General features: G+C 36.6%; 1 non-coding gene across 1 annotated transcript; it reads right to left on the bottom strand.

Moving 5' to 3' along the window:
• Positions 1 to 9,055: 9,055 nt before the first annotated feature.
• Positions 9,056 to 9,162, bottom strand: LOC132310671 (small nucleolar RNA R71). Its single transcript, XR_009482671.1, has one exon. It is a non-coding gene; the product is annotated as a small nucleolar RNA R71 (small nucleolar RNA).
• Positions 9,163 to 22,692: the final 13,530 nt, after the last annotated feature.

A 22,692-nucleotide genomic window follows, 5' to 3' on the forward strand; every position in this document is an offset into this window, starting at 1 on the left:
CGGTTATTGTGTATATATATAAGTATGTCTTGTGTACATACATGTATTTTTATGTGTATATACGGTCGAATATGGGTGGTTGTGTGAGTTTTAACTTGAGTAGGCGAGGAGCTTGGTTACTCCAGGGTTGTTTGGGTGCCGGTTCTTGTCGAACTAATGGCATGGGCTTCTAGCTCGTGGATTGAGCTATTTGGGATATAGTCATCCTGATCTTCTTAGTTGCATTTTGTGCGGTGCTTAGAGCAAAAATTTTGAACGGGTTCATATTTCATGGCAAGGTGCCCTTGTTGTGTGTGAGTTTCATGTATTAGTGTATGGTTCTGGTGACCGTGGAGGTTAGGTGTGCGAGTGAGGGTTTTGGTATGACCATAGGAACTTAGTGTTAATGACTTGGGTCACGGTTTGGTGAGGAGGTTCTTATCGAACCGGATGTGGTGGGTGTGATAGAGACTGTTTAAGTCATGAATGTAGTCTATAAGTTGTAGATGTGTATCTTTTAGTACGGTCTAAGAGGCGTGTTGGTTCTGGCTGTCGTGGAGACTGGTTTGTCAAGGGGTGATCCCCATTTTAGAGAACTGCGGGAGATTGTGCTTGGTGTTTGAGGATCCAAAAAGGTAGACCGATGATAATAATGATTGGGACGAGGTTAATTTTGTGGGTTTAGTTGTTAGCCCCATTTGACTTTTGTTGGGGCCAAGGGTATTCTGAGGAATGGTGAAGAGGAAAGGTAATGGTGTTGAAACTAGGTTATGAAATTCTCTTGTTTAGGCACGCAGATTGTCTTAAGATGAATGGTTTAAGTAGTCAGTTAAGCATTTGTAATTGATGGAATCAATGATGGTGCTGAGGTGATAGTTGGGTGTTAAGCATTCTAGGCTTTATGCTCATTTTTGTTTTGAGGATTTATCGGCATAGTATTGTGGTATTGAGGTTCTTTTCTAGTACTATGTAATGATCATTATGGGGAGTATTGAGAGTAATGATTGTTCTTTTGTTATGATGATATTGCCTTAAGGATATTCGGGAAAGAATCCTTTATTAGTGGCTTGATGGTCTGGTGGGATAATAGGATAGAACTAAGGTTGGAATGAGTGGCAATAGAGGCATTATGGTGTGATGTTTAGCATTGATGAGCATAATGGTTTCAGGTATGATCCAAGGAAAGACTAGAATTCTGAGTCTTATTGTATGTTGTCAGGTAGGTGATGGGATTGTACGCCAGTTGAGGCGTTTATGGATGGCTTATTTTAGAACCAGTGAGAGCGATGTTGCCGGATAGGCACCTTTTTCTTTTGAGGAGTCAGTGGACTGTTGTAACTGAGGTCACGGGTCTTATGTACACAATGTTGTTTTGGAGGGTGAAGGTGGAATGGGTGGTAAAGTGCCATTTTGTGGCTTGAGGTTGTCATTTGGGAGTGACAATTTCCAGATGGGACAGAACGCGATGGCCAAAGTGCTATGATTGTTTTTAGTGATCGAGTGTTGTGAGCATTAGTGCTCTTATATGGTTGGTTTTGGTTGGCATGAGTATCTTGATGTAGCGTGTGTGAGAATTCGTGTTTGTGTTTGACAAACTGTAAATGGCGAGGTCACCTAGAATTCCGTTCGTCATCCCGTATGTGTTTCCAATTGGTTTTTCTCCTTATATGTAAAGAGTTCATTTCATCTTAGGTGAGATTGGGTGTCCATGGTTAGACGATTGGTGAATAGGATGTGACAGGGTGTCGGGTGCATTCAGCTGTGAGTTGTCAGTCTCTTGTGAGAGCAGGGTTCGTTACCCTTTCCATTTGTTCTAGTCCTGGCAAGGACGTCGTTTGTCGTGAGACTTATTTTCCATCTAGGAGTTGTGCGCGTCCAGTAGCGAACGGATTTGTGAGCGGTTTATTACGCTGTTAAAGTTCATCGATTGAGGTCTTGATTGAAGGGGTCGACTCACTCACATGGAGGGAGGTGAAGTCTTCGATTTTTTAGTGGTTGTTTTGAGAGTGGTTTTGACTAGTACAATATAAGGCAGGGGTTGCTGAATAGGGATTATGCTTCTAGTGTTTAGTACTAGTGGTGATGGCTAAGAAATGTGTTGTGAATCACAGCTTAAGGATAATTAGGCGATGTGATGTGACTCATGTATTTAGATGTTTTTAGAGGTGATTTATTCTAGCAGTGTCTTGAAGACAAGTGTTGGTATTGTTTGAATGTTTTGCGGCTAGAGCACGATTATGGGATTCCGTTGAAGAACTGTAGAAATGATTGACCTTGGTTTTAAGGTTTCAGGCATGAGATAACTGTATTATGTGTTTTGATGAGGTCAGAATTGAATTAAATGATGTTATGGAGTTATTTACCCAGTGTGGGCATTATAAGAAGATTAGAAAGCTTTGATGTTGGTCGATGATTAAGACATTTTGTGCTGTGTTGTTTTTATTTGCTATAGTTATGTGATTGAGATATGATTGGGATTCTGAGAATAAGTATATGATTGTATAGTTTTTGAGGTTTTGTAGAGTGATGGATTGATAATGAGTGGATCCCATTGTCGTTTTACGGACTGTGTGAGATTGTATTTGAGGTGTAGACCTGAGGATAAGAACGACGTCTATGCTAAGATCGGATCGAGAATGAGGATGGCCTGGCCAACCATTTCTCCTGAATCAATCCCTCTTTAGCACGATGTCGGGTCAAAGGTCAATGATTGTTTTGAGTTGACACGAATAGTGAGAGTATGGTATTGGGCGTGTGTCAGTGTGGTAGTGTGGATTTAGGTGGTTTGTCTAGGTAACAAGGTGTGCTAGGTAAGACCAAGTGTCCGATAATACAATAATTGATTATTAAAGATCTTATTTTGAGGATTTGAGTCCTATGTACAGGATAGTACGCTTTATTGATTGGTGACTCATGATTGTATAGTTGTTGGGAGATTTGTTAAGTGTAATGATTATTATATAGTGTGATTAGTAGTCATTGGTACGGTTATGTGGTGGTGTAGCTACGTACTAGATAGCAAGTGTTTGGTCTATCAGGGATGTGTAGACTAGAGTTAAGATTGATTGAGAGATGGACAGGATTCCTTGTTTAGGGTTTAGTGTGTCCTTTGAACGATGTGTTGAGGTTTGATGTTGTCTTTTTTATCGGTGGTCTGATGACTGTTCTTTTCTCGGGCTTTGGAGCCTTTTATGATTGTATGGAGTGGGCCGATGTCTGTTTTAAGCCAGGCGCAAAGTTTAGTTGGTCTTGTATTATGATGAAGGGAGATATGGGTATCCGCATTGGGTTTTACTGATAGTGGTGTGTGATTACCTGCTAACGTCCAGTATTAAGGCAATAATGTCGGAGGGTTTATAGTCTCGGGGTTTGGTAAGGTGTTCTTGGAGAGTGTGTGGTTATGGGCCTTCTTCATAAGGAGGGTAGATTTCGAGGGCGAAATCTCTTTAAAAAGGGTAGATTGTGATGTTCCCATATTTTGCCATTTTTCATTTTTTCAAAATTTTTGTCGTTGTAAGGGCATTTTTGTCTTTTATCGTTTTACGTACCGAACACTGCGGACTTTGCAGGTTGTGTTCGATAGTTGGTTGGGGCATTTCATTGAGTTCAGGACTCTTTGAAATGCAAGGGTGGTTATTTTGGCATTTTTCAGTTTTTCAAGCCGAACGGTCCCGTGTGCGACCCACTACCGGAATTGTTGCATACGGAGATTTTAATTGGGTCCATTTGCATCATATTTTTTTTTTTAATGTGTTATTTAAGGTTGTGAAATTTTTTAATTGTGTACATATATAAGTGGTGTAAAATGAAAATAAAAGAAAAATAAAAAATAAAAGAAAAGTGGTGGGACCCACATCTATGTTAAAGATAGACCAAGAGGCATTTTAAGCCTCATTTCCATTTTTCACTTTCTCTCTCCCGCTGGTATCTCTCTTTCCCTCTCAAACTTCCATTTTTCTTTTCTTTTTTCTTCAAGGCTTTGATCCTTGATACCTCCCTCAATACTTTGTATTTTTTACTGCCGTTTGTGGCAAATTGAAGATCACAGCGAGATCTACGAGTTGATTGGAGCAATTTATGGTTTGCTGCATTCTTTGATTTTTAAGATCTAGGGCACTAATTTGGGGGTTTTGAATAATCTTGAGGTAGGGGTCTCTAACCCACACAATCTTGCACCTTTGTGAGTTAATTTTACTTAATTGGTGTCCTAGCATGCTAATTTGTATTGATTTTACTCTAAAGTGATTTAATTGTGTATATGAAGTTTATAATTTTGTGTGTATTTGATATTGTGCAAATTAACATGCTTAATTTGAATTGATTGCCTTGAAAATGAATTTTATTGTTGTAGATGAAATCTACGATTATGTGTATTAATTAAATTGTATGAAAAGCATGCCTAAATGTAAATTTCCATGCCATGATGTTTACTATCTTGCTAGAAATGGCTATGTGGAAGCATGTTAAATTATGTAGTAGAAATTTTTTTATTTCCATGGAAATGGAAAAGTATGTGACATGCATTCATAGCATTGGGCATGAAAATGGGCAAAGTTATTTGAATCGGAAAAAGAAAGGGGTTTTTGGGAAGAAATTTGATTAAATGGTTTTGAGAAAACTCGGTTGCCGTGGAGTCACCAAAGATGCCGCAGAGGATCCAAATGATACCGCAGAGGTACCAAGGGTCAGGGACAGTAGCCAATCATTCTCTCATGTCGCTGCGGAGTCACCAACGGACGGGTTATATTAACAGTTTGTGAAGTGATGGATGATTTTGGAAATGGGGAGTGACATACATGGTATTACATTTTATAGCACGACATTGTATGTTTTGAACTTGAAACTGATGTTGTACTTTTCCCAGTATAGCATGATCCCGTTCCCTATTATTCTATTCGTTATTTGGATTCACGAGATCATAAAAGGTGTGTCTTAGGCACCACCTACTGAGCAATTCGCTCACCCCTTCATATTTAACATTTTTCAGGACTCGGGGAGAAAGTAGTGGATGCCTACTCATCACAAGGCCAAGGAGGACTAAAAGTCCTTTTTGTCACCTTTTGTATATTCACCAATCTTTTGTAATGTCTCAACTCTTAGTGAGGTGTATTCATTTAGTAAACCAAGACTATACATTGTAACTATAAACTTTATGGCAATTTGATGCAAATTGAGACTATGTAATTAATAAATGATGAATGGGAAATGAAATTTTATTTTGTTCAATCAGTGATGCCTATCAATTACATAAGGTTATATTATGTTGCCGTGAATTCGGAATTAGATTACAAAATAGGTCCAGTGTAGGTTTGGGTTTTATTGAACGCAGTCAAAGGCTATTCCAGTGAGTTCAGGGTTCAGGGGCCTAGTTTCGGCCGCCTGACCCTCACCATCAGCCGACCGAAATCCTAGGTTTGGCCGACCGAACCCCCTCCATTAGCCAACCGACAGGCCAATTCTAGAAAGTCCCGAGAGCATGATATTTTCACAACTGTTTCAGCCGGTCGACCATGTAGGTCAGCCGACCGATCCAGCCTCGTCAGCCAGCCGACCAAGGCTTTTCAGCCGGCTGATTCTTCCCCTTTGACTTGTACATTTGACCACCTTTGTAAAGCAGTGCCTTTAGAGTATTTTAGATCCTGGATTGACTCGTGTGTCAACTATTAACGTAGGAAAAGATGGTGTTGTCCTTAGTTGACCTCGAGTTCGGGTAAGGAACTAGTTAGCGATTTGAACCCCCGGGTTTGGGTCATTACATACACACTATAGGACGCTCACTAGTCCATAGGTTTGTCTCAACCTGAATAGAAGGTAACATGCGAATCGCACATAAAGTGGGCATGTATACCTAGACCTACCAGGGACCAGGTGTCTACTATGTCCAGTTATCCATCCTAGGCGATATATGCACCCTAACCATGATCCTAAGACTCAAGCTCATATCATGATACCATAATCATATATATATAAATCCATCCAAAAACTAAGGTATGTCATTCAATTGTTTATTGACATGAAACTGATATAAATAGGACTTAACTTTTATAGTTAATCCATTTCCTTTTAATAGAATAGCTAGGACTTAGTGTTTTGAACTAATCCATTCTTAATATGCCACCGTCCTATACTGGTGCATATAATCCACAAATCCAATAATTGATGAAGTAGAAATTGATAAGTGCTTAAATGTTACACATTTCAGCACCTAAGCTAGGGTATTTCAGTCTTTGCATCTATCTTAATTTCATGTTTTAGTCCTAATTTATGTTTATGTGTATTTCAAGGCAATAAAGTTAAAATGAGCTAAGAACGGTCCATTAAAGCCTTTTTGGAGTCAAGCAAAGATATTCAGAAAAAGTTCAGAAAATGACAAAAATAAGTCGTAGCCCATTGCTCGTATAGTGTGTTTATTCTTCGAAAGCGGTCAATCTCGGGCCTTCGATGATGTTCCCAAACATGAAGAAGCAAACCAATTAGCCCAGAGCCAAAATGGAGCTAAATAAGGCTTAAAGGAAATTTCCAACTCTAAGGGGATCGATCCCCCAGGACTTGGCAAAATTACAGATTTTTTTTATTGTTTGGGCTTATTTTGTGAACTATTGGGCTTTAATAGGGTTGTTACTTAAGGCCCAGTGAGCCATTAGATTAGGGTTAGTATTTATTTTATTTAGGTGAATATTATTATTATTATTAAGTTTTTATATTCTGTATCGTATATTTTTTTCTCTCTGGAAAAACACGGGAAAGCGGAGAAAAAGTAAGAACAGGCTAAGGTTTTGAGAAGAAGCTCAGAGATGATGAATCCAAGGATGGAGATTGTTCTGTCTTCAACTCCATCAACCATGAGTGGCTAATTCTCCCATTTAGGGTTGGATAAACCCTAAGCATGTAACCTATTCTCTCTCTCTTTTCATACTTTTTGGGGATTTATTTATGTAATTGATGTATAGGCTTGAATAACATGATTTAATTCTTTCAATTGTTTATTCGTATTAATCTCATGTAGTCTTATGTGTTATTGATGAATAAACAAGCTATACACCCTTGTAAATTGATTCTTGTGATGTCTATGCATGTGGTTAATTAGTTGTAATCGTGTTCAAATTGATGGAAAATACTTCTATTTGATGGATGGCACTACATGTTTAGGTTAATTTATTGTCTAATTAGTTTTAAATTCATGTTTAATTAGTTTAATTTAAGATTAATTAATTTAATTGCAATTCAATTATTAGATAAGTAGACCATCTATACTGATGTTTGAATTCTATACTTTTTGTCACAATTGCATTATCCTCTAGATTAATGTAAGCTAGAATTGTAACTTGAATTGATGGACTATTCTTTGGATTGGTGAATTGCACTACACTTAGTTTATTTGTCATTAGGTATGCAATTCAAGCTTGAAATTGATGCTTCATACTTTTCTTTGCAAGTATTAGCTATATTAGAATTATATTTAATTATTTCCCCAATTAGTTGAAAGTGAGTGAGTTAGGGAATGTGCTTAGTGGTGAATCCTACATCCTAAGTCTCTTTCCAATCTTTTATACTCTACTCTTTATTTGCATTATTAAGTTTAAAATTAGTCTAATCACAAAACCAAACCTTTTTAGCAATCACATAAGCACTAAAGTAGAATTCAATTATGAAAAACCTATAATTTTTTAGATCTCTTGGGACTATCCCTGCTCACTTCATACTCCATAGTATAAGTGTTTAGTGGTTTTATAAATTTTAAAATATGGTGCCCACTTGACATTATTTCTAAACCTAAAGTGTTGTGCATTATTTTGCACACATGCTCGGTCGCACCATAGTTTTGGCGCCGTTGCCGGGGATCTAATGGTTTTAAAGAATTGAATTAGACATTAGTTCTTTGTTGATTGTGTACTTTTAAGTCATTTTAATTTTAATTTTATTTATTTATTTTTTTATTTGATTTGTCAATTAGGTACTTGAAGCAAAGTAGAGCAAACGCTGGACTTAGAAGCAATTAAAAAAAATTTGAAGTTGCTTAAGGACCATCTATAAGTTCTCTTTAATTTTAGTACTTTAATTGTATACCAATTTGCATGCTTTGGACAGCCCAAGTGGAGGCTTGAATTGAGTTGTTTTATTTTTAAGTCCAAGTATACCTTCTTGTAGAAGGCATTGGCCTGTGTGGAGGCATTTAATTGTTTTAAGTGCATTGATATTATTGAGGAGTTTGGGAACATCGTATGTGGAGGTTGAAATTTTGAAATGTTGGTATGTTGACTTGTTCTAGTGCATGCATGGTCGTAGATCACTTAATCGTCCTCTTCCTCTTGTAAATCAAAATCTCGAAGTTTTTCTTCGACGTTTAAGAAGTAGTACTAGGAATAGTCATCTTAATCTTTCAAATTTTAATCTTCCATCACCTTTAATGGAAGACCCAATAGATCCAATTGAAGATCCCATTGTAGATCTTGGTCATGTGGATCATAATAGTGTGCACCACCCACCACAAGTTCATATTGTGAATCCTCAAGGTGTACATCCACCCTTAGGAATGCCACAACCAATCAATCCTGCGGTGCAACAACCTAATCTAAGGATGCCAAAGCCAAATGTTGTTCCCCCAATTGGTGAGCAACAACAACAATATGTTCAAATGGCATACCCTCAACAAAGTCAAATGGCATACAATCAACAAGGTCAAATGCCATATCCTCCTCTCAATCCTCTCAATACTCCAATGGTCCTTAGGGATCGTTACACTCCAAATCAATATAATGCACCCACTTGCATTCAATTGCCAAATTTTCGTGCTCATCATTATGAGATTAAGGCTTCCACCATTAACATGTGCCCCATTTTCTATGGGTTGAGTAATGAAGAGCCTTATAAACATTTAGATGAGTTCTTGGAAGTTTGTTCCACCGTGAAAATCATGGATGTTCCAGAAGAAGTCTTTAAAATGAAGCTTTTTCCTTTCACTCTTCGGGATAAAGCTAAATATTGGTTTAATAACTTGCGGCCAAATACAATCACCTCTTGGGCACAATTGCAACAAGAGTTCCTAAAAAAGTATTACCTCGCAAGTCGAACCGATGCCATGAGAACTTCCATTGGTGAATTTAAACAACAAGAAGGTGAACCCCTTCATGAAGCATGGGAATGTTTGAATGACTTGCTACGGAAGTGTCCACATCATGACATTCCGAAGTGGCAATTAGTTCAATGTTTCTTTTCAAGTTTATCCGATGCCAATAAGGGCATTGTTGATGCTTCTTGTGGTAAAAGCTACATAGAAAGAAATGAAGATGAAATTTGGCTTCTTTTCGAAAAAATGAGTGAAAACTCAATGCATAGATCTTCATCTTCTAGGGGTGGTCACTTAGCAAATATGGGAGGCAAGAAAGCTCTAAATCAAATAAACTCTTCATGGAAACTGTTGTCGAGGTCAAAAATCTTACTCAAAGATTTGATAAATTCCTTTTGAATCAAGGTCCGGCAATTCAACCTTATTCTCATCCTTCCAATGAAATGTGCATGACTTGTTCTAGTTACACTCACCATACTTCAAATTCCCCTCTTGGACAAGTCATACCGAGTAAGTCTCAAGAACAAGCAAATGCAGCTTTCATTCATCAAAGGAACAACCCTTATTCCAATACTTACAATCCGGGGTGGAAAAATTATCCTAACTTTGCATGGAGAAATCAAGGAGACGGTGCAAACCCTCCTCAAAATCAAGGTTATCAAGCAAAGTATGTTCCCCCACATCTCCAAAATCAAAATCAGAATTCTCAAGGTTACCGTCCTTCATTCTATCCTCAGAATGTGAATCAATACTCTCAACCTCAAGCATCAAATTCTCAATCCTATTCTCAACCTCAAGCATCAAATTCTCAATCTTACTCTAATCCAAATCAAGCGCCTCCTAAAAGTTCTGCTTTTGAGGACAAGGTCTTGCAAGCTTTAGGTGATCTTCGAAAAGATAATCAATTGTTTCATTCTTACTCTCAATCAATTGCAAAGCTTAAAGCTCAAATCGGGCAATTAGCTAATTCTTTAAATGTGAGAGAGAAAGGTAAGTTGCCTAGTCATACTGAGACCAATCCTAAGGGGCAATTTATGGCGCAAGCAAGTTCTTCATCAGAATTTTTTGGAAATGAGCAAGTTCAAACAATTACTACCTTGAGGAGTGGTAGGAAAGTGGATAATAAGGTAGAGGTACCTAAGGAGGATAGTGAACTAAAGCAACAAAGTGGTAGCATCCATCCCATTCCAAATCCTATTCCTATTTCTTTGGATGCTAGTGGTTCCAAAATGGACATTCCATCATCTTCATCATCATCTCCCCAATTAAAGAAGCCTTATGAGCCAAAAGCTCCATTTCCTCAAGCTTTGAGAGAGACTTCATCATTAGGGAGGCAAGAATGGAAAATTCATGATATGATGGAAGTGTTTAAACAAGTAAAAATCAATCTTCCTCTTTTAGATGCAATTAGGCAAATTCCACCATATGCAAAGTTTTTGAAGGACTTGTGCACATAAAAGAGGAAGAGTAAGGGAAGGGACCTCAAGAAAGTGCTTTTAATGGAACAAGTGAGTTCCATCATTCTGTCTAACACTCCTCCTAAGTTCAAGGATCCGGGTGCTCCGACCATTTCTTGTGTTATTGGAAACCAAGAGGTTCGTAGAGCTCTCCTTGATTTAGGTGCAAGTATCAATCTCATTCCATACTCTGTTTACTTGCAGTTAGGATTAGGGGACTTGAAGCCAACATCAGTAGTAATCCAACTAGCATATAGATCAATTAAGAAACCGAGGGGAATTGTTGAGGATATTATAATTAAGGTTGATAAATTTTATTTCCTGGTTGATTTTGTGGTACTAGATATTGAGCCAGTCCCTAATCTCACCAATCACATTCCAGTCATCCTAGGAAGGCCATTCCTTGCCATTGCCAATGCCACCATTAATTGTAGATCCGGCATTATGGACATCTCTTTTGGCAACATGATGGTTAAACTTAATGTTTTCAATGCAAGTCAACATCCCACAGATGAAGACGAGTGTTTCCTAGTAGATGTCTTGGATGAAACCATAGAGGAGACTCTTCCCTCTATTCTCTCCAAGGACCCTCTTAAGGAGTGCCTTTGTGAAATGTTTGAAAGTTGTGGTTTTGACACAGAATGATCCATAAGTGAGGTGAATGCTTTGATGGACTCTGTGGCCACTTTGGATAACCCACCTTGGAAAAACAAGAAAGAACGTCTTCCTTCACTCTCTAGTACTCCACCAGTTCCTTCTCTCATCTCTCCTCCTACTCTTGAGGTTAAGCCTCTTCCATCAAATCTCAAATACGCCTTCTTAGGCCCAAAAGAGACTCTTCCGATCATCATTGCTTCTAATCTTGAAAATGACCAAAAGAATGATCTTTTGGAAGTGCTTAAAGCTAACAAAGAAGCCATTGGATAGAGTGTGGCTGACCTAAAAGGCATTAACCCTTCTATTTGTATGCATCACATACACATGGAAGAGGATGAAAGGCCATTTAGGGATGCTCAAACAAGATTGAACCTAAATATGAAGGAAGTTGTCATGAAGGAGGTTGTAAAACTTCTAGATGCGGGAATCATATATCCTATCTCTGATTCCAAGTGGTTTAGTCCAACTGAAGTGGTTCCTAAAAATTCGGGAATCACAGTTGTTGAAAATGCTAAGGGTGATCTTATCTCGAAACGCACCGCCACTTCGTGGCGTGTTTGCATAGATTACCGAAAGCTGAATTCCGCCACTAGGAAGGACCATTTTCATTGCCTTTCATTGACCAAATCTTGGAAAGATTGGCCGGGCAACAATACTATTGCTGGTTACTCAGGGTACAATCAAATGGCCCTAGATCCATTGGATCAAGAAAAGACCACATTCACATGTCCTTTCGGTACATTTGCTTATCGATGGATGCCTTTTGGATTGTGTAATGCTCCTGCCACTTCCAAAGGTGTATGATGTCAATTTTTTCGGACATGGTGGAAAAGTATTTAAAAGTCTTCATGGATGACTTCTCGGTTTTTGGGTCCTCATTTAATTCGTGTCTCCAAAATCTAAAAAAAAGTGATTCAAAGATGTCGTGAGACTAATCTTGTGTTAAGTTGGGAAAAGAGCCATTTCATGGTTGAAGAAGGAATCGTGCTTGGACACGTCATCTCTAAAAGAGGAATAGAAGCAGATAAAGCAAAAGTTGAGCTAATTTCTGAATTGTTTCCACCTATTACGGTGAGAGAAATCCGCTCCTTTCTAGGACATGCCGATTTTTATCGCCGGTTCATCAAAGACTTAAGCAAAATTGCTAGACCCTTATGCAACCTTCTTGCCAAGGAGACTCCATTTGTCTTTAATGAAGCATGCCTAAATGCTTTTCATCAACTTCGCACTCTTCTATCATCTGCTCCCATTATGCAACCTCTAAATTGGTCCTTACCATTTGGGATTATATGTGATGCTTCCGACTTCGCAATGGGTGCTGTTTTGGGGCAAAGGGTAGGTAAACTACCATATGCTATATACTATGCGAGTAAGACTTTCTCAGGTACCCAATTGAACTATTCTACCACCGAGAAAGAATTACTTGCCGTAGTATATGCCCTTGATAAATTTCGTTCATATCTCTTAGGATCCAAGGTAATTGTGTTTTCCGATCATGCCGCTCTTAGGCATCTTTTAATGAAAAAGGAAACCAAACCTCGCTTGATAAGATGGATCCTACTTCTTCAAGAATTTGACTTTGAAATCAAGGATAAAAAGGGCTCCAACAATGTCGTTGCCGATCATCTGTCTAGATTAATGGTTGAATCTTCTCCAAATCTTGAAATTCATGAATCATTTCCGCATGAACAACTCTTTCAAATCTCAAATGGGACGTTGCCTTGGTTCGCCGACATTGTTAATTATCTTGTAATCAGTAAACTTCCCATTACTTGGTCAAAACAAGAAAATGACCGATTCTTTGCTAACATCTGGAAATACTATTGGGAAGATCCCATTCTGTTTCGTTATTACCCGGATCAAATCATAAGAAGATGTGTGCCGGAAAGTGAAGTTCCGAGCGTCCTTGTGTTTTGTCACACACTTGCTTGTGGTGAGCATTTCAGTGGAAAAAAGACTGCTTTGGAGGTTCTTCAAAGTGGGCTCTTCTGGCCCACTATCCACCGAGATGCCTATAACTTTTGCAAGGTGTGTGTTCGGTGCCAAAAGTTGGGATCAATGTCAAAGAGAGACATGATGCCCTTAACTTCAGTCTTCGTTGTTGAAATCTTCGATGTATGGGGCATAGACTTTATGGGACCATTCCCAATGACTTATGGCTTTCAATACATCCTCGTTGCCGTTGATTATGTTTCAAAATGGGTTGAGGCTTGTGCTACCAGAACGAATGACCACTCCGTGATAATTGCATTCGTTAAATCAAATATCTTTGCTCGTTTTGGTATGCCAAGGGTTATGATAAGTGATGGAGGAAAACATTTCTGTAATCAATTCTTGAAACAACTTTTCTTGAAATATTCCATCACATATAAAGTGGCCACTCCCTACCATCCCCAAACAAGTGGGCAAGTCGAGGTGTCAAGTAGGGAAATCAAGCATATTCTTGAGAAAACTGTCAATCCGACCCGAAAAGATTGGTCAAGAAAATTGAACGATGCTTTGTGGGCTTACTGGACAACTTGCAAGACTCCAATAGGCATGTCTCTATATAGACTTGTTTATGGGAAGCCTTGTCATCTTCCGGTTGAGTTAGAACACAAAGCACTTTGGGCAATAAAAAGGCTCAACTTTGATCTTGATAAGGCTGGAAAGGACCGTTTACTCCAACTCAATGAGCTAGAGGAATTGAGAAAATGATGCCTATGATAGTTTAAAAATTTACAAGGCAAGGACAAAAGCATTTCATGATAAATATATTGTGAAAAAGTCCTTTGAAGCCGGTCAAAAGGCTTGGTTATTCAACTCTAGGCTCAAAATTTTTCCTGGAAAGTTTCGAACCAAATGGGAAGGCCCTTATCAAATTATCTCCGTCTCACCTCAAGGGGTGGTTGAACTTAAAAATCTAAAAGATGAAAGGACCTTCAAAGTTAATGGTCAAAGTCTTAAACCATACATTGATGGACAAGCTTTTCAAAGAAATGTGGAATCCGCCCTCTTGGTAGATCCCATTTACTTTGAAGATTGAGAGCATCTCACGTCTTTCTAGTGACGTTAAACATTAGTTGTATCGAGTTTCTCCTTCGTTGTATTTTAATTTCCATTTTATTATTATTTCATTTTCTTTCTCTTTTTCCTTTTGTACATTTTTGCATTTTTAAATTCAAAAAGAAAAAATAAATAAATAACAAAAAAAAAAAAAAATGATTAATGGATAGCGTAAGTTGGTGTTTTATTTCGTTTCCATTTTTACTATTATTATTCTTATTTTATTATATATATATATATATATATATATATATATTTCTTTTTAGTTTTGCTTAAATTAAAAATAAATAAATAAAATAATACTAGTTCGTATAGGTTGCTTTGTGAATGTATTTCAATTTTATTATTTTTTTACTATTATTATTTTATTTTATTTATATTTTATTTTAGTGTCTATAGTATTTTTAATTTTACAAAAAAAAATAAAAAAAAAATAAAAAAAATAAAATCGATCCCCAAAATGGGTTAGAGATCCATCCCATTTTTTGGCAGAGACTAACACAAAAAAGGCTTATGGGGATCAATCACCCAACCATGGGATTCTCACATCACATAGTGAAGGGAAACTTTTTTGCATAAAATTGTCGATCCCCTACTTAGGGTGATCGAACCCCCCCCCCCCCCCCCCCCCCTCTCTCTCTCTCTCTCTCTCTCTCTCCTCCATTCACTGCCCAACCCTCAAATCTCTTAACCCAAATCCACACTCCCAATTTCTTAGTTCCCCCTCACTGTTCGTTCCTCTCTTCCGTGGTGTTGAAGGGAACAAATTCCGGCCCCATCTTTGGCTGATGGTTCGAGTTCGCCCTTTGGGTTTCGGTAATAGCCATCATTGGCTGAATTGAGTACGATTACAAATGTGGGTTTACCGTTTCTGAAAAACAGCGGCGTTTGCAGGTCCGATTCCGGCTGGGCTCTTCTCCGGCCACGATTTGAGACTCGGGCTTCGTTTCGCTTAAACTGTCAAATGCTGAAACTTCCGGCCGTCCTTGTCCTTCACGTACATGAGTCCTATTTCGGCCGGGTTTTTCTCCAGCAAAACCGGCTGGATTCTCTTCAGCGATTTTGACTGGGCCTTTCCGGCGAGAATGCAAAACGTCGTTCTCCAGCGATTTTGGCTGGATTTCGACTGGTTCTGCTTCAGATCGCGGTTGGGTCGCGATGGGTCGCTGTTCTTCGCTGATTTTTCTGGGTTGCGTTTCCTTCCGACGAATTTCTGAATCGCCGTTTTCTTCCGGCGAGCTTTTGAATCGCCGGGTTCTTCTCTGATCGCGATCGTGACTGCTCTCTCTCCGATGAACGCGGCTGGGCTCTTCTCGCAGCTGTTCGTAGTTCTTCTCAGGCGTCGAGGTTGAGTTTTTCCAGCGATTTAGTCTGGTTTTGCCGGCGATCAAGGCTGGTTCTTCGACTTGTTTGCTGGTCTCGCCGGCGATTCTTGGCCGGTTTTCCCAGCTCTGCCGGTTGTCTTCTCCGGCGCGCTTGTGATGTTTAAAAAAAAAAAAAAAAAAAAAAAAAAAAGGAAGTAAAAAGAAAAGGAAAAAATTAAATAAATAATCAAAAAAAAAAAAGAAATAAATAAAATAAATATAAAAAAAATAAATAACAAAAAAATAATAATAATACTAAATATAAAAAATTAATTTAATAATAAATTAAATAATAATAAAATACATAAAAAAATTTAAATAATAAAAAAAAAAAAATTTTGACTTGTTGTTTAAAAAAAAAAAAATTTACTAGGATTCGGTCTTGCTTGAGACGTTAAACTTAGTTCATTTTTTTTTTTTTTTTTTAATTTTGTAGGTTATATATACATATTCTTTTTCTTTGTTTCTTAAAAAAAAAAAAAAACAAAAAACAAAAACTTAATTTTCTTTCCATTTATTATTATTATGTATATATATATTTATTTTATTTTAGTATACATTTTTCTTTCTAGTTTAGTATATTTTTCTTTGTGTTAAAAATATATATATATATATATATATATATATATAAAACATCAGGGAGATCAATCTCATTCTTGAAATAAAAAAATAAAAATAAAAAAAATCAAAAATATGTGTTTCCAGTATGCCCTTCTGATTTGTTAGGAATATTTTCAGATTTTATCAAGGGTTTCATCTCATATCTCTTTGCAATGTATTATATATTATTTTGAATTGTATGAATTGCTTATCCCATGTGATATTTGATGTGAGTTTGCTAGTATGGTTATACAGATAGGTTTTTGCATCCAAGTTTGGGGGAGACATCTTTCCTACTGGTTCATTGCCGGACTTCATAGTCTTTGCCATCACGGTATACTCTTTCCATCATTTTTCATTATTTTCATTGCACATTTAGGACAATGTACAGTTTAAGTTTGGGGGTAAGGTCATCATGATTCATTCTATTTTAAGTTAAACTTTAAATGCATGATGAGATTTGAGATGTGTTTGGCAGTGATTTCAAACTTTTGAAGCATAGTGCCTTTGAAAAGCAAGTTGTTAGAGTCTAATACTTCTTGTATGCTCTAGGATGCCATTTAGGGGTAAATTTCAATTTTTGACATCATATTTGCTCTTGTAGTACACATCAGCTTGTTGGTTGAAAATGCTTTGCAAGTTGGTTCTAGAATTTTACACTTGCACACACTAGCATTCAATTTGTGAGGTACATGCTTAGTTGATTATTGTCTTGGTTTATCCCAATTGAGCAAGTATGCTTTGAAAACTTTCATTCTTGATAAAATGACCTTGTAAAGAAAAGAAATAAAAGCACTCATCAAATGTGAGAATAAAAAAAATAAAAATAAAAAAATAAAAATAAAAAAAAACTGCATTCTTTCAACATGTCAACTGATTAAAAAGGAAAATAAGGAAAGAATGTAAAATGTATGATTAGTTTGAGTTCGTAACCTAGCCATTCCGTGTCATCACGCCCTTAGGAGTGTCTTTACACTTAACGCCCTAAAACCATCTGGTTTAGGAGTCGTTGGCTCAATGCTTGTTACATGGGGTGATTAGAGAGCTTAAGGAACTTGGACATTGCACATGATCATATATTAAAAAAAAAAAAAAAAAAAAAGAAAAGAAAAGAAAAAAGAACAAGAAGAAGAAGAATGTTTGATTCAATAACAAGGTTCATTCAATGTCTTGATGTCTGGTACTATATTTGTATGCTAATTTGAGGGTAAGGCTATGCCATTACTTTAATTTGTTAGGATAATAACACATTTTGATGCCGGTTCACTCAAAAAGGAAGATATAATTGATTCAATTTGCATGATTAATTGATTGATGTATGCAGGACCATTTTTGCTTACATGATGTTGAAATGTTGATAATAGCTTAGAAATGACAGAAATTTGTATACTTGAGGTAGTCTACTTTCAACACTTGTTTAATATGTGTCGTTGCTTCTCAAGTAAGAAAGAGCTTTTGATGTTTGTGGGTACCATTTCTGAAAACCCTCACGTGACTTCACTCGTCCACTAGGGGTAACCTAGGGGTTTAAAAGGCTGCATATGCTAAATACAACCGTGATCCCTACGAAAGTGGTGTTATCTTTATTTGCTTTATTAGTTCATAGTTCTATATATGTTTGTTTCATTTCCATGCTTTAATTCATTACTAGAGACTAGCAAGTCTTTGCATCTATCTTAATTTCATGTTTTAGTCCTAATTTATGTTTATGTGTATTTCAGGGCAATAAAGTTAAAATGAGTTAAGAACGGTCCATTGAAGCCTTTTCGGAGTCAAGCAAAGATATTCAGAAAAGTTTAGAAAATGACAAAAAAAGGTCGTAGCCCATTGCTCGTTTAGTGTGTTTATTCTTCGAAAGCGGTCAATCTCGGGCCTTTGATGATGTTCCCAAAGATGAAGAAGCAAACCAATTAGCCCGGAGCCAAAATGGAGCTAAATAAGGCTTAAAGGAAATTTCCAACTCTGGGGGGATCGATCCTCCAGGGTGGGGGATCGATCCCCCAGGACTTGGCAACATTACAGATTTTTTTTTTTTTATTGTTTGGGCTTATTTTGTGAACTATTGGGCTTTAATAGGGTTGTTACTTAAGGCCCAGTAAGCCATTAGATTAGGGTTAATATTTATTTTATTTAGGTGAATATTATTATTATTATTAAGTTTTTATATTCTGTATCGTATATTTTTTTCTCTCTGGAAAAACACGGGAAAGAGGGGAAAAAACAAGAACAGGCTAGGGTTTTGAGAAGAGCTCAAAGATGATGAATCCAAGGATGGAGATTGTTCTGTCTTCGACTCCATCAACCATGAGTGGCTAATTCTCCCACTTAGGGTTGGATAAACCATAAGCATGTAACCTATTCTCTCTCTCTTTTTATACTTTTTGGGATTTATTTATGTAATTGATGTATAGGCTTGAATAACATGATTTAATTCTTTCAATTATTTATTCGTATTAATCTCATATTGTCTTATGTGTTATTGATGAATAAACAAGCTATACACTTGAATTCCTTGTAAATTGATTCTTGTGATGTCTATGCATGTGGTTAATTAGTTGTAATCGTGTTCAAATTGATGGAAAATACTTCTATTTGATGGATGGCACTACATGTTTAGGTTAATTTATTGTCTAATTAGTTTTAAATTCATGTTTAATTAGCTTAATTTAAGATTAATTAATTTAATTGCAATTCAATTATTAGATAAGTAGACTATCCATACTTATGTTTGAATTCTATACTTTTTGTCACAATTGCATTATCTTCTAGATTAATGTAAGCTAGAATTGTAACTTGAATTGATGGACCATTCTTTGGATTGGTGAATTGCACTACACTTAGTTTATTTATCATTAGGTATGCAATTCAAGCTTGAAATTGATGCTTCATACTTTTCTTTGCAAGTATTAGCTATATTAGAATTACATTAATTATTTCCCCAATTAGTTGAAAGTGAGTGAGTTAGAGAATGTGCTTAGTGGTGAATCCTACACCCTAAGTTTCTTTACAATCTTTTATACTCTACTCTTTATTTGCATTATTAAGTTTAAAATTAGTCTAATCACAAAACCAAACCTTTTTAGCAATCACATAAGCACTAAAGTAGAATTCAATTCTGAAAAACCTATAATTGTTTAGATCTCTTGGGACGATCCCTTCTCACTTCATACTCCATAGTATAAGTGTTTAGTGGTTTTATAAATTTTAAAATATGGTGCCCACTTGACATTATTTCTAAACCTAAAGTGTTGTGCATTATTTTGTGCACACGCTTGGTCGCACCAGAAATAAATAGTTCATCAATCATAATCCAGAATAAGCATAATAAAATTTTGATATGGATATGTCCATATTATGCATCCAATACAAGATTTAAAAATCATGTCACAGTCATTTAAATTGCTAAAAATAAGATTAAGCAATTAAATCCTCTATATCAGTTAACAGCATGCAAACTAGTTTAAACATTCATTATGTTCAAATCATTAGCGTATAGATATAAATTATGCATTATGGGGTTTTAATATATCATGAAATATTATGTAGAATCCCATCATTAACCTAAAACAGTTCTAGAATCCCATAACATCCAAACAGTGCCTAAAAAAAAACTCCAATACGTATCAAAGCAAAAGAGCCTGCTCTTTTCGAAAGGAGCTTGCTCTTTTTCAAAAAGAGCCGCCTCTTGACCTGCTATACCCTTCCTTCTCCGTCTCCGACAACCTTTAACCCCTCTGTTCTCCATTGTTAATGGTTCTAAGGGTCTAAACTATGTCCTGAATAATTCCAGATTATTCTATAAACCCAGTATGCATCACTAACAACAATTAAAACACATATGATGAAACAATTGATACGATAACCCAATTTGAATTCCAAACACAATATAAAGTTTAATTTATGGATTAGTATGCACACAATGCCAATTTTAATGTCTGATTAATCCTGGAGATTATCTAAGCATGCATAGAGCACAATTCCAGGGGAAAGAGAAAGAGAAAGAACTTTTCTCTGAGATTTTGGATTAAAATCTCAACGTTGTCGTCCTAGATTTTCCAGTAAATTTGTGACTATTCTCCACTCCTCTACTGCTCCTGGTTCAACCCATAAGTAGTCCTCAATAACCTCCCCTTGGTTCAGCTTTTGCTCTCGGCAAAATCCTAGTTCGTTCCCTCAGTTATCTCTCAAACCTCTCTATAATATCTCTCTGCCGACACTGTTACGTGAAAAAGGTTTCTAAAACCCTTGGCAGACATATAACACTATATATATAGGCTTATATGAAAACCTAATTCTAATTAAATGAGGAGACGGAAACGAAAAATAAAAGAAAATAAAATATAAAAGAATTATATATATATATATATATATATATATATATATATCTGCCATCCCACACGTAATAATCACATATATATATATATATTAATCCATAAAACCATATAATACATATATATAGAATATTAATACTAATTTAACTATTAATAATACTAATAATTAAACTAACCTTATATACACATATATCCATTTATATATGTATAACCATCCATGGGTAATAACCGTATCAATTTAATCCCCTATCCAAGTAATCCATGTGACCCAAACCGTTGGTCCATTACTACTATCCAAGTCCAACTCCATTTAATTTAAACAATAAATTTAAAATTTCACATAAGCACATAATAATAAATCAATTAAACAATTAACCAATTAAACAAAAAACCAAATAAACAAATAATGAAAATAAACAATTAACCAATTAAACAAATAGCCATATAAACAAAAATAATTGCAATAAAAGTATAAAAGAAATACCGAGACTATCTTTTTCAAATTAGGGGTATTACAAGTAAAGAGAGTCAAAAACACATTTGTTTAGGGTATGAGGATCACTAACTCTATTATACTTTCAAAAGCTTATGAAAGGGAATCACAATTCTTCTTTAGCCTTAGGTATGTATGAAAGTTGACATTAGGAAAGCCTTTGATACAGTTGGCTTGAGCTTCATCCTTGACTCTCTCCACCTGTTTGGCTACCCCTCTAAGCTGATCAAATGGATACAAGCTTGCATCACATCCCCTCTATTCACAATTCTAGGGAATTTCGTGAATTTTTTCAGGGAGTAAAGGAATTTAGGCAAGGCCAGGGGATCCACTCTCCTCTTTTGTTCTTTTCTCTGTTTATAATTTCCATGGAAATACTTTTAGGTATCATCAACAATTTTGTGGTCAGATGTTCCTTATTCAAATATCAGAGGTGTAAGAAAGTAGGGCTCATTCAAAGAAGAAAGCTGCATCACTCTCCTCACCTACTAAGACTCCAAATTCTCCTCAAGCAATATTACCTCCACTACTCCCTCTTCCATCTCTGAGTATCTCCTCGGCTGCAGCAGCTTATGATCCACTACTTCCACCCACACCTCTACCATTGGCAGCTTCCCAACAAATGACAACTATTCCACCTGCAATAAATGTTATCATTTGCCCTGCACTTGGTAATCCACCAGCTAACTTAGTAGGTAATGAGAAGGCTATATGTCTTTATGTTGACCTTTCTCCAAACTTGTTGGTTCACACTGCTGGCCAGATTGCACCTGCCCCTGCAATACGTGTATCCAACTCATTTGATGCCTTATCCTCAAGCAAAGAGTTGGGGGATGAGGAGGGCTTAGTTAATATGGATCAATCCTCTTGTAATGACAGTGATGGTAGTGATCCAAGTTACTCTCCCTACATTGACAAGCTTCTGCAGCCAAGGAAAACAAAGGCCTCTAAGCACTCAAAAGCGCCGAAGAAACAAAAGAAGTCTCAGGTTGTTTCCTTAAAGGGTTTTAGGGATTTGTGTCAGCTCTCAAGTTCATCTCAATGAACTGGGAAGCTCAGAACATTAGGGGGCTGAATTCTCCCCCTAAATAGTTGGAAGTTAAGAATCTTATTAGAGATTTTTCCCTGTCTTTAATGGCTATTCTTGAAACTAAAGTTTTAAATTGTAATATGGAGGTTATTCATAGACATATTGCCCCCAATTGGCTTATTCATTGTATTCACTCTTCCTCTATTCTTGGAAGGGTGTGGCTGCTCTGGGATAAGTTAGACTTACTTACTGTTAATGAGAACAACTAAGTCCTCATTTGCATGTTCCCTCATTCTGAAAGAGCAAAAGGTTAAGTGTTTTGCATCTTTTGTCTATGCTGCAAACACTGCCACTGAAAGGAGGTGCCTGTGGAGATCTTTAAACCATCAATGTTCCTCTAATGAACCCTAAATCCTCATAGGTGACTTCGATGTCCTTTTACACACTAATGAGTCTTTTGGAGGTTTAGGGAGATGAACACTTGGTATGGAACAGTTCAAAACAAGTTTGATTTGAAATGGTCTTGAGGATTTAAAATTCACTGGTGTGTTTCACTCATGGTCAAATCAGAGCTTCGGTTGTGCCAATATTTCAAGAAAGTTGGATAGAGTTTTAGTTAATCATGCTTGGAACACTTTGCTTCCCCTATTGGAAACGTGCAAGTTTTAA

Source organism: Cornus florida, unplaced genomic scaffold (genome assembly GCF_030987335.1).
Source record: "Cornus florida cultivar Cherokee Brave unplaced genomic scaffold, ASM3098733v1 CherokeeBrave_3.0.0_Hap2_Chr05, whole genome shotgun sequence".
NCBI classification, from domain to species: Eukaryota; Viridiplantae; Streptophyta; class Magnoliopsida; order Cornales; family Cornaceae; genus Cornus; species Cornus florida.